Source organism: Opisthocomus hoazin, chromosome 4, assembly GCF_030867145.1.
Source record: "Opisthocomus hoazin isolate bOpiHoa1 chromosome 4, bOpiHoa1.hap1, whole genome shotgun sequence".
NCBI classification, from domain to species: Eukaryota; Metazoa; Chordata; class Aves; order Opisthocomiformes; family Opisthocomidae; genus Opisthocomus; species Opisthocomus hoazin.
Genome location: NC_134417.1, coordinates 76,725,288 through 76,737,242, shown reverse-complemented (window position 1 = coordinate 76,737,242; position 11,955 = coordinate 76,725,288). Strand labels below are relative to the sequence as shown.

General features: G+C 46.0%; 1 protein-coding gene and 1 long non-coding RNA gene across 8 annotated transcripts in view; one reads left to right on the top strand and one right to left on the bottom strand.

Annotated features, from left to right (window-relative positions):
- Positions 1-5,253: 5,253 nt before the first annotated feature.
- On the bottom strand, positions 5,254-9,254 carry LOC142361192 (uncharacterized). Of its 5 annotated transcripts, none has more exons than XR_012763795.1 (4): positions 9,023-9,254; positions 8,373-8,450; positions 6,041-7,910; positions 5,254-5,949 (listed from the first exon to the last, which is right to left on the bottom strand). It is a non-coding gene; the product is annotated as an uncharacterized LOC142361192 (long non-coding RNA). The 5 variants fall into 5 exon arrangements; XR_012763796.1 differs by having other exon boundaries at positions 5,254-5,886; XR_012763797.1 differs by having other exon boundaries at positions 5,254-6,625; positions 7,786-7,910.
- Positions 9,255-9,473: 219 nt separating this feature from the next.
- Positions 9,474-11,955, top strand: part of MPP7 (MAGUK p55 scaffold protein 7) — a 160,807-nt gene continuing 158,325 nt past the window's right edge. For all 3 annotated transcript variants that reach the window (XM_075419596.1, XM_075419597.1, XM_075419594.1), the window contains exon 1: positions 9,474-9,626. The gene's annotated coding sequence lies outside the window, so the exon portion shown is untranslated. The remainder of the gene's footprint in view (positions 9,627-11,955) is intronic.

The window sequence follows — 11,955 nt, the reverse complement described above, 5'->3', positions numbered from 1 at the left end:
TCAACGGCAACTGAGGTGTTACTCTGTGGCAAACATTTTCACAAGGCTGTGGGCCACAAACCCACCCCTGGAGCTCCAGAAGAGTGATTCCCACAATACTGCGTGCTAGCACCAGCCTTATTGAACGTATTTGTTCATGGTCTACAAAACACCACATATAAGCCACTCTTCAATGTTAATGGTACCTGGTTGATCTTAAATGACAGTAGACTGGCTCAACCCAAATCGTGACATGTCACTGCAGAGAGAAATGAAGACCAGCATCAGGTATGCCAAGGCTGTGTGGCTTAACAAGCTTCTGCACACAGCAAACTTGGAGACAGCTGGAGTTTTTGTTAAACGCAATCCAGAGTAAGAGGATCAGCCTAGCTTGAGCACTCACAGTCATGGCCATATGCATTGGTCAAAGCAGGAAGATGAGGAACTATTTCCAAAATAAGCATGAGTCTGCCCAAGAAAGCAGCGCTAAGTATAATAATCATTATCTGCTACTCATTTGATGAGTGCTGTGGCCCGTGATACATTTAATCCACAGCAGATTTCACCATTTTTATCTTGCCCTGATTACTATTATTGGTAGATTAAAATCAATAAAAGCCACATTGTTACCCAAGACAGCCAAAACCTCTCTGCCTAATATATGGTGTCAGAACACAGCCAACAGCCTGACCACCAAGTTGTGGCAAACAGAGAGCAAGTAAAAAATCACACTAAAAGATATAGAAGATCCACCCTGAAATAGATGCACATGTAGCAGGTGATTTCATCGACTTGCCATGCCAGCGGGAACACCACTTCCAGGAACTCCTGCCGTCAGCAAACCTTCCCACCATGGGCTCCCACGTCCCTGCTTGCGCCGGTGGAGCGGGCACAACACAGTCCCCTGTGCCGCCCGACAGTGCCAGGAGGAGCTACAGCAGCCGGTCCGGCGCGTGAATGGTGCAAGGGTGCCTTCAGGCTGGGCAGCTGCTCATGTCCTGGGGTCCCTCTTGTCTTCTCAGAGCAAACACTTACAGGCCTTGGACAATAAGAAAACAACTTGGCTGCTTTTTCTTTTGTTGCAACTGTTGTGTTCTTTGTTCTGTTCACCGACATTCATTATAAACAACCCCTCGTATTCAACGTCCCAGCTGAGCCTACGCTCCCTGTCCCCTTCCCTAGGAAATCTGAACTCCCTCCTGACTCTTTCGCCTGGCTCTCTCCCACCTAGGACGGCTCACTAAATCCACTTGCCAGCACTACCCACCTCCGCTGGTTTCCAGTGCCAGCCTCTTTGCCGGGACTGTATTCTCAGTGCGCCTTCTCTCTCCATCCCAGCTTCTCTACCAGTTTCTTTTTCTTATGTCCCAGTTTCTGCAGCAATTTTTTTCCTCCATCCTACATTCAACTCTATCATCCCTTTAGTCTGCAATCCTAATATCTTTGTTCTGGATGTTCAGTCTCTGTCAGCTGTCATTTCCTTTGGTGGCTTCAAAACAGTATTCGTGTCCTGCCAGTCCTGAATATCTGCCTTCTCTGTGAGTCCCAGTTTTCACCCCACATGCTCCTACTTCCAGCACAGTCTGCTGGTTGTCCACAGCAAGGCCTTAGATCTGGCTCTTGCTCTGTCTGCCTCTGGACCAGATAGATAGCTTCTTCCTTCACATTGCCTAGATGCCAGCAGAGAGGTCACTGAAAGTGCAGGGAAGTGTCCCTGCTCTCTGTTCGTTGCTTGGCTCCGGCTCACCATGCAGCAGCTGGAAACAACCATTATTGGGAAATTCTGTTTCCATCGTGTGATGCTGGGCTGCCGCATGTGTAGTGGCTTTGTACGGGGAGGGCATGCCCAGACTAGGAGCCGAGAGGGGCTGGAGAGCCTTATTTGAACTGTGGGAATGATGCACAAACAACAGGACTGTAACTGTGACAGGCATAAGCTTGTTCTGGGAGAGTCTTAACCCTTAAGCAGTAGTGAGTATCTCTATAAACTAAGATCTAAAATACTCTAAAATTTGGCCGAATTAGAGTAGATTTTCTCTGGTGCTGTGAAAAGCATCCGACAAAGGCTTCCCTTGCTCAATTTCAAAGCAAACTTTCTCCAGAAAAAGTTTGATTAATTTTTTCCTATTGAAAAACAATATACCCTTCCTACATTTAATTTCAGAAATGACTAAACACTTTGGTTCATATATTTTCTCCAGGCAAGAAAAACACCCACATGATGTAGACAATCAGTATAGACTTTTCCAGTGTGAATCAGTGTAGCCTGGCACAAACAGCCGCTGGAAATGTCAAACCCTGTGTAACAGGCTGTATGGGCTGCTTAAAAACTCAGCAGAGCTGCTCACTCTACCTTGTGCATGTGTTGGGAATCAGCCCTTCAGCTGATTCCCAGCACGCAGATTTAAATAGGTCTCCAGCTTAGGGAGAGGAATGGATGTTGGTCTCTTAGGAGAGCTGTTCCTTCCTCCCACCCCTCCCTTATATGTGCGCATACATGCACAAAAAAAGAGCAAAATGGGGATAAACGTACTCTCCAGGAGGAAAAGACCATTCCTCTATAGAGACAGAACAGCATGTTTGGCAGACTCGAATGGTACTAGAGTTTAAGTGAGTTGAAAATAAAAGACTGATAATGAGATTTTGCACGAGATTGGCTGGCTTGTGCTGGCAGGCAGCAGGCACAGCCAACCTGCTTACAATTCACCCTAGATGAGCTAACCAAAAATAGAAACCGAAGAACCACAGTGCTTTATCCAGTCTAGAGAGGTAAAAATGTTGACTTGGAAAGAAAACCACCACGCACAGACAGAATGACAGAACCGAGTGCAGCCACTTGCCTTTCTCCCAGTCATGTTAAGGCAGCACTAACCCTCCAGTCACAGAGAGTAGAGCTGCTACATCAGCCCTCTCCAAAGCTGGCATGAGAGGAGTGTGAGAAAGGAGAAGGAGAATGGACTTACAGTCCCAATTTCTCCTCATCCTGAGCAGCTCACAGTCCCGTTGGGTCTAAATTGCATTTCACACGTAGGAGCTTGTGCCCGAGCACAGGGGAGCAGTTCTGGGAAGTCTGAGAAGCGACGACTGCTCCACCTGGGAAGGAAGAACCGGTTTGCCAGTGGATTTATGCAGAAGACACCCGTGATCCACTTCTTTTCTGGATGTGATCTCTGCTGCAGCCTGCGCTCAAAACACCTCTGCTTGTACTGAGGAAGAGGTAAATCAGAGACTACCACACTACTGCCTGCAAGGCATTTGTCTGTGTTTGAGCCATCCAGATCCAATGAATGAGCACAGGAGCTTGTGCTAAGGCATCTGGCACCTATCAGGAAGCTCTAAACCTTGTGCTGTTGTGGTCTTTTGGTACAGACTAAGTGCAACATAGCTGGGTGCAATCCTGATTTTAAGGGTAGGCTCAACCACACCTTGCTAGGTGTAAGAGGAAGGTGTAGATCTTGCTGGTTTTTGAAGGAAAAATTGTATTAATTTCTGGTGTCTTTCCTGACATCTGGAGGAGTACATGGTGCTCAGCTTTTGTCAGGCAACCCTAGTAAACATTAGGTTAACAATTTGATAGAGAATGAGTGTGCTTAATAACAGCTGATAACAGCTGGACCGATAATGAGCATCTCATCAGTAACAGGTGCTCATTTTTCAGCCTAGAAAGATACTCTCCTCTACTCACTAAATGCACAAGTGCTGGTGGTGCATCTCAGGCATTATGGCTGCTGTAACATTGTTTAGTCAGGGAGACATCCACAGGGCTGGTGTCTTCTGCCTGTTCTGGACTACCATCTCCCCAGTTCTGGTATTCCCCAATTTGCAGCCATGTACATAACATTAGTGAACTGGGAGGGCTAGGTTAGCTCCAAAGCAAACCTCTTTCCTCTGGAACAGACTGTTTGCTGCAGGCATTCAGCATCAGTTATCCCATTTTCCTGTTAGCATAATATCACTGATTTATTAAAGAAGTTTTAAGCTCAGAACATGCCACAAGTGTATGCCACTTTGTGGAAAAAAACACGTCTCCCTCTTCTTTATTAGATGATGTGCTTTTGTGAGATTATAGCTATATAACTCCTGTTAATCTTGGTGTCGTGTCTGTACCTGAGCAGTTGCCTCTTTCCTCTCACTCCCTAAAGATTACACATGGTACTGTCAACTGTACGCCATGATAACTTAAGACAATGCCAAAGGCAGATCTGTTTTCCATTCTGTAGCCACGCACTGCCCAAAGGGAAAGGAGCAGCACGTTGTGCTCAGTGCTTTAGCTCTGGTTTGCACAGGTGTTCTGCACTCTGCCTCCCAGCTGCAAGAGAGGATTAGACAGGGTTTAGGGGAGAAAAAGTAGGGAAATGAGATCAGACAATCAGACAGCAAATTAAAATGAAATGACAGCTGCTTATCCAACCAAATTCCATTCTACTTCATACTTCTGTCTGCCATTCAAAAACACGTGTGCAACTGGCAGATCACACTCCGTGGCTTCTGACTTTGATCTCTGAGCATCAGTTTTCCTTAGTCTGTGAGTGGAAGACTAAAATGCACAAGCAGGATCACACTCATGAAACAGCACATTCTTGGCTTGCAGCCACATCCAAATTCATTAATAATAGTAGTTTTCTGTAATTGCCAGGGAAGATAAAGAAAGCAGTGACATTTTAACTGTCTCATGATGCAAACAGTTTACCCCCCCAGGAGTTCAGCAAAATAAAGTGGAAGCCTAATTGGGGATAATACATCCTAAACTTCACATTCATTATATTTTTAATTTCTTCACAACTCCTCCACAAATCCTGAAGTTGTTTTGTAAGAAACTTCAACATCAGCATTTAACTCATAAGTACACCTTTGTTTAGAATGACCGTAAACACTCATTTTTTGTTCTTAGTGTCAACTGTGTGTGTTCTTCTCCTCTCCAAGCGCTGTATTAAAATGTAATATGAATATCAAGAAGTATGAAGGGCATGCCTGCTTTTGGTTCAGTGCGGTTTGGCAGTGGTAGGTGGCTTAGTTAAGCAAATCCAAGCCATTAAACAAGATTAAATAAGATATCAGTAGGTGTGCCAGGGATCAGGAGGTGGCAGCAAAACTCTGAGGAGATGTCCAATTTCTGCATGTCAGTAATGGAAGTGTTTTAACTGCAAACCAGAATTAATAAATCATTAGAGTGTGAGATTCTAGTAAGAAAAGACAAGGGATGGTCCGACGCTAATGACACAAGGCGGAATTGCATGAAAAACTATTTATTTATATGGACTGGAAAACTGTCACCATTAAAATCTGAAATAGCATTCATAATCAACATAATTAACTTTTCAGAACAGGAAGACTCCAAGACAGGAGGCTCCAACAGAACTTCTCAGGCTGGATGGAGTGGCATCAATGTACTGCAAAGTTCAGCACATTGGACTGCAGCCCGATGACTGGACAAGTTTAGGTCAGTAGCATGAAATTGGATGAAAGAGCCTAAAAACTACAGAACAGTTTATCTAATACAGTTTGGAAGCAAGATGGTGAGGAAGACATCCAGGGAAGTATTAAAAGTAAAACAGAATTTGAAATATCAATCAAATAGGTAAATTGTTGTGAGATAAACTGTTGTATTTCTGCTCAAGCAACTTTATTTAGTTTCTACTTTTTAAGTGAGAAGTTGGTGGTATGAATGGCAGAAGGGATAGCAACATGGTCTGCAGCAAGCAAAACTAAGACTGAGCAAGAAGAAGAAACATTTGGCAAAGTGGCAAAATTGAGCTTGGTTATTTATCAAAACTGTATGTACATTCAAAATAGGTTAAGCACAGCAAAAACAGCCATGGCAAGCTCATTGAGCACGCAGAAGAATAAAAAGGTCAGACCTGAAGTTGTCTGTCTACATGATGTATGTACCTTTATGACAGCTGGATCCTGAGGAGAAACTCATATAGCAGAAAATCATAAGGGAGGTCTCACAGAAAAATACTGCGAACTCTATAGACAGCAAAAGTTTACAAGTTGAAGGGAAAAAAACGGATGTTTTGAGATTTTTATAAATATAATGAAAGAAGAAAGTTAAAATTACCTTAAGTGCAGCTAGAAAAATTCAGAAATTGCTAAGGGGGACTTCACAGACAGGTTGCTCATGAACATCAAAATATCATAAGCCCTGTTTCCTCAGGAAAATGACCTAAACCAATGAAAAATAATGTTTAACATATTTTAATATTTATTCATATTAACGTATTCAAGCTCCATGTGCCCTACACAAACATGACAGTTTTCTACCATATCAGTCAGAAATCTAGAGTCTCTAGAGCACTCCTTTACTTTAACAAACTAGGATTTTACTACCGGTTGCTTCTGTAATAGGAAGACCAGGCAAATACTGTGTACACACAAATGTGCATGTTCTTTCACTAAAATCATTTGCATAATTCATTTACTGTACCTAGATATACCTCAGAGTTTTGCTGAACAAATTTCAGAAGGTTTTGCAATTATAACAGGAAACAGTGATAAAACAATATAAATATGCTTTTAATAAAGGAATAAATTTTTATATATTTTCCAGTATTCTCAGTTTGCAATGGCTGAAACAGATTTCGCGCTGGTTCCAGTTCCATTCAGCCAGTCCTTCCTGCTAGCCACAAGCCTGTCTGCTGGAATACTATGAAGATGAAATAGTAAGCAAGCATTTACAATGCATCATTAAAAAAAAAAAAAAGATCGCTACGACTACTTATTTCACTTGCACCAACAATGCTGGAATTTGAGACAGAAAAATGAATAATATTAATTATACTCATATCAGACTAAAATCAAGGAAATAAAAAAACTTGACAGGAGGCAGATGTCATAAATATTTTGGGAGCCACTCATATATGTATGTTTGAAAAAAAAAAAATCCCTGCTCTCTAGGAAATTTTCTAAATAAGTGAGTCTGGTAAACTCTTCTGTAAATGTAATGCGATACAAGCTGTGTGCCAAAATGTGGAAAAGAACACAGCTCAACTGCTCTGAACAGAGTGGGAGACACCTGAGATGGCTCTGTTAAATTATGCAAGAATCTCAGCTATGTACAGCAAAAGTGTCAGTGTCAGGAGGTTAAGAACACCAAAGCAGCCTCTACACACATACACCTAAACATATTCAAAGCAGGAGTTCTCAAATTGTCCCATAGGGCTGGCCACGTTTTTGCAGAGAAACTGGCTCTGTTTCACTTCCTATTAATGATCATATGACATCTTTGTGCCAGATACAGAAATTGCCTGCATGGAAAAATAATTTTAGGAAAGTAGTTAATATGTTTTAGTTGTTTCGCAACAACAACATAACAACTGAAGAGAGAGGTGCCAACACATTGTGATAGGCTAGATCTCAGAGGCAACTACGAAGATTTTGTGGGCCTACAGTGATCTGCAGATGTGGTACCACCTGAGATGTCTTTCTACTGCTGCAGTCCCCCGAGAGAGATGTAGGATGCTGCTTCTGCAGATTTCCATCCGTGTCAACAAAACAGAATAAAATCCCCCAGACATATCTGTCACATCTAAAGTCTTTTGGGGACGAGTGCGGCACAACAGTTTCTTAGGTGTCTGATTTCTTCCTGTCCTTTCACACCAGAGAAACCCCTGGAAGGAAATCAAAGGAAGAAGGGCATCTAACCTGCCTAAATTTAACTCCCTACCTATCTTTTGCTAGTCTGGCTCAGACATTCAGACTCAGACTGATCTAACAGCGTTGGGATGCTTAGTTCTTCATTACAGTCATGCTGAATAATGTCCTCTGGAGATGGTTGTCTCCCCTGCATTTGGAAAAAGCACTGACCTGTGGAAAGCTCTGCGTTCTCTCCTTAGTTTCATCTCGTTTGCTATCACATGGGAGTGTTCAGCTTACAGGAGTTACTTAGTTTTTCAAAACCGATGGAGGGCTCAACTCACTCTTGCCAAACTCTACAATAGGAAAAGACGGGTAATACTTGAATGGGTACAATGGCAATTAATATTTCTGGCCAGAAGACTTGTTTTGGAGTTTTGTTGCTTAGCGCCTGTCAGCACTTTCATCCTGGTGAATTTAGGTTTCTGCTACAACAGCCTGATCTCCACTAAAAGTTTGCATATAAAGTATCAGAACTCAGAACTTTTTCTTTAATTAGTTTTCCACATGAGGTTAAGTCTTCAAATATGAAAAAATACTTGGGTGGTACTCAGCATAAAAAGAAGGAAATTATTAGCTTGGCATTTGTTTAATCTTGTTAAGTATTTATTTAAAAGGAAAGCAAGATTAATATTTAAAATATGATCTCAAAAATCACAAAAAATACACATTCATCCAGAAACTGGGCTACACTTTGACGTGTCTAGCACCTCTAGGCATTGTAATTACTGCCTTTCAGAATAACTTCCAAAACTAACCACGTATGTTCAACCGGTTTCCTTTCAGGAACGCTTCAGCTGCTGACAGATCTCAAAGGGAAGAACCGCATCCCAAGTCTTTGAAGATATGGGTAAGAAGGAAGAAATTGTTAATGATTTGCTGATCTGAACAAAAAGACAACTGACAACATAGTGAAATCCTGTACCGTGCCATAACCCCATAATTTTAAATTGAACCGGAAAAAATGTTGGAGGCTGAATGCGATTAGTTTTGTTACATGCTACAAAACAATATGTGTCTAGCAACGTTTCTCGCCGCCCCAAGAAATGAGAGGAAATGGTACAAAACTGTTTATGTATCTCAACGAATTTTTGTCACAATTAAACACCCCACTCGCGACACGACCTGCAGACAAGGCGGGAAGGCCCCACTAAGCAGAGGGGAATTGAGGCTGTCCCAACCCACCTGTCACGGCTGGCCAGGACCCCGCACCAGACAGCCGGGAAGAATCCCCGGCGCCTCTCGTCAACCCAGCCCGTTCAGCGCAGGCCAACTGAATGCGGACGGTCCCACCCTCCCGCGCGCAGACGGGGTCGCAGCCCGCTCTCGGGGCGAAGCTACCGCGGCCCCCGGCAGCTACCGAGCCCCGTCTGGCTCTGGGCCCCGACCCGACGGCCGCCGCGCTCACCCCCCGCAGACAACCATCGTCCGTCCGCGGGCGGCTTCCGAGCTCCCTGAGGCGGGAGGTCCACACCGGACACCGACCGCGAAGGCTCCCGGCCGTGACCCGGGCACTGCGGAGCAGCACCAGGAGCGGAGGCCCGGAGAGGGCCCGGACGCTGCCGAGACTCCTCAGCTCCGAACCGCGCGGGGGTGGAGGGCAGGGGCACACGGACCGCCGCAGCCCGCTCCCACCGAACCCCCCGCCACCAGGCGTCACGCGACCTTCGCGGGGCGGGCCGCCGCCTTCCCCCGCGGCCAATCGGCGCCCCGCTCGGCGCGGTTCTCACCTCCTCCGGCCAATGGAGCGCCAGCGTTTCCTTGGCGTGTGTCTGTGTGCGGAGAGGCGGGGGCGGGGCTGGGGTCGGGCCTGGTGAGCGGCCGTGGCGGCTCCGCGCGCCGCGGGGCCCCGCCCTGATGGGAGGAGCCCGGCGGGCCCTGCCCGGCCCAGCGCGGCGACGGCGATGGGGAGCCGGGGCGTGCGGCTCCGCGGGTAGAGGGAGGCTGGGGCGCGCCCGTCCGCTCTCCCGCCCGCTCTCCCGCCCGCCGCCACCCGGGAGGCCCGGCCGCAGGTAGGAGCCGCAGCCCCGCGGCGCGAAGCCGCCTCCTCGGGACGAGGCGGTGCCGCGCGCGGGGGTCCGCGTGCCCCCGGGGTCGGGGCGGGGCGGGGCGGGTCGGGGGGGGCTGCGAGGGGCGCGGCGGGTGAGCGTGAGGGGATGTGGCAGGTGCCGGGATGCGGGGGCTCGGCCCCGGGGGTCCGTACCCTCTGCGCGGGGCGCCGGTTCCAAGATGGCCCCCGCCCCCCGCCCGGGTGAGCTCCGCGGTGCCCCGCTGCCCGCCCCGGGGCTCCCTTCGGGCGGAGGCGGCTCCCGCGGCCCCCCGCGCCCGCGGTGGTGGCCTGAGGGGAGGTCTGGGTCCGCGCCCGCTCCCGGCGGCAGGCCCGCAGCGGGGGGGGAAGGTGGGTTTAATCCCGGCCCGGCCGTGCCTGGCGTTTCAAAGCCGCGGGGAGGAGGTGGGGAGAGCCCGTTGGCGGCAGTGGATGTGTCCGAACCGCGAAGGGACACCGGACCGCGCGGCTGGGCTCGGGAGAGCCGTACAACTTCAGTTTGTGGGTGATCAGTGACGCGAGGTATTCGTACGAATTGGCTGAGAATCGCTCAGTTCACCTGTGAAAACAGCTCCTTACTGATGTTGTTAATGCCCGTGGTTAATCTGGGTTGAGCAATAAATAGCGTTATTAATTTGGCATGTTGCATACGAAGAACATAAATGATGATGTTTTGTCTAAGAGCTTGGAAGACCAGTAGATGCCTTGCGTGTGACTTCTTGTGCTTTCAGCTCTGAATTCCTAGCTTCGTTTTATTTAATCTGTGTTTATAACAGACTGCCTTTCTGCATTTCCAGAGCTTTTTCTTTGATTTGATTTCCTAAACATCTCGCCACATCTTTGCCTTACCTTCCCTCTAAATAAACTGTAGAATAACTTCAGGGGCAGTAGCTTGCAGTGATTTTTAGAATTTTTCCTTATGAAGAAGACTGAATAGTCTGGACAGTGGCGACCAGCATCTTGAGACCTCATGGCGATCCTTGGTACTTGAATTCAGCATTTTTTTCACAGATTTTTTGGATGAGATTCAGTGTTCGTATTCTAAGTTTACTTAGCTTAAGAGTCCCATTTTAATGAGGCATGCTTTTTGTTAAACTTGTCTTTTGTAGGTGTTCATTTTAAAATACAGTAATTAGAATTTTGGTATGAGGTATTATCATCATTCTTCAGGTCTCTTTTGTGGAGGGGTGTTTACATCTTGGCCATATTTATAGAAAGATCTTACTTAATTTCTGAGTAGGTTAGTCACATACTGAAGGTATTGTTTGCTCTAATTGATGTGGATAATCAAATCTCTGATCTCACCTAGAATTAACATTAGGATTTTGCTAGATATCGCTGTTGGGATTGACTAAGTCTTTTTGTATTCAGAATTGGCGATAGCATGTAGTTTCTAAAAGCTGTCTTAAAGCAACAGTTAATTTAGCTTTTGGGATTTAATCTTGTAGAGCTAGGGAATGAATGAATGCGACTCATCAGTTCCAACTGTGCCTGTTTATTCATCAGAATGAAAAGGAGTAAAGCAGTAACCGAAACAGTGAAAAGTTGATTTGAATGGATTTCAGACTCAGAATAGCTTTGGACTTCAATGTGAACATGTTTATATTTGTGTGTATTCTTAAAAGGAGACAGGGGAAGTCCCAGAGCTGCAGATTGCTGTCAGCTGGCAGAGTACATGAAGGAAGGGTTGCCGTGGGTTTACTCTGTTCTTGTTCTCTTCTTCAGGCATCCACTAGCAGTTCTTATTAGAGACAGGATACTGTGTTAGATGGACCTTGAACCTGAGCTAGTATGGCATTTTTGTGTTTGTAATAATGTGTAGTAGCATGCAATTTGAAATTTAAAATTTCAATTAGGCAGGTGTCAGAGCTGTAAGTTTTTAAGAGCGCAGTATAAAAGTCAATATCAGGTGCAGAGAAAGCAGGCTAATGAAGGTACTATTACTTTAGATGCTTATTTGCTTTTTTGTTAGAATTTATAGGACATCCCAACTCCTGATAGGAAACGGTCACAAGTACGTTTTCTAAGTGGCAACTTCCATTCCTTTCCTGAGTGCCTTGTGGGAGTACTGTGCTTCTCACGAAGACGTTGTTGGAATCTGCTGCAACTCCCATCTGTTCCTCCGATGTTGCAATGTTGCCTCTCACTGAAACCCCAGCCATAGTTCTGCTTTCCTGTGCTGACTCTCTCCTTTTTTATGTGGCAAGCACCCGGGCACCCATGAGCCTTTCATTTATCTGTAGCATATGGAAGGGAGCAGAAGGGATCTATAAAAAGTAGTTCTGTAGCATCTT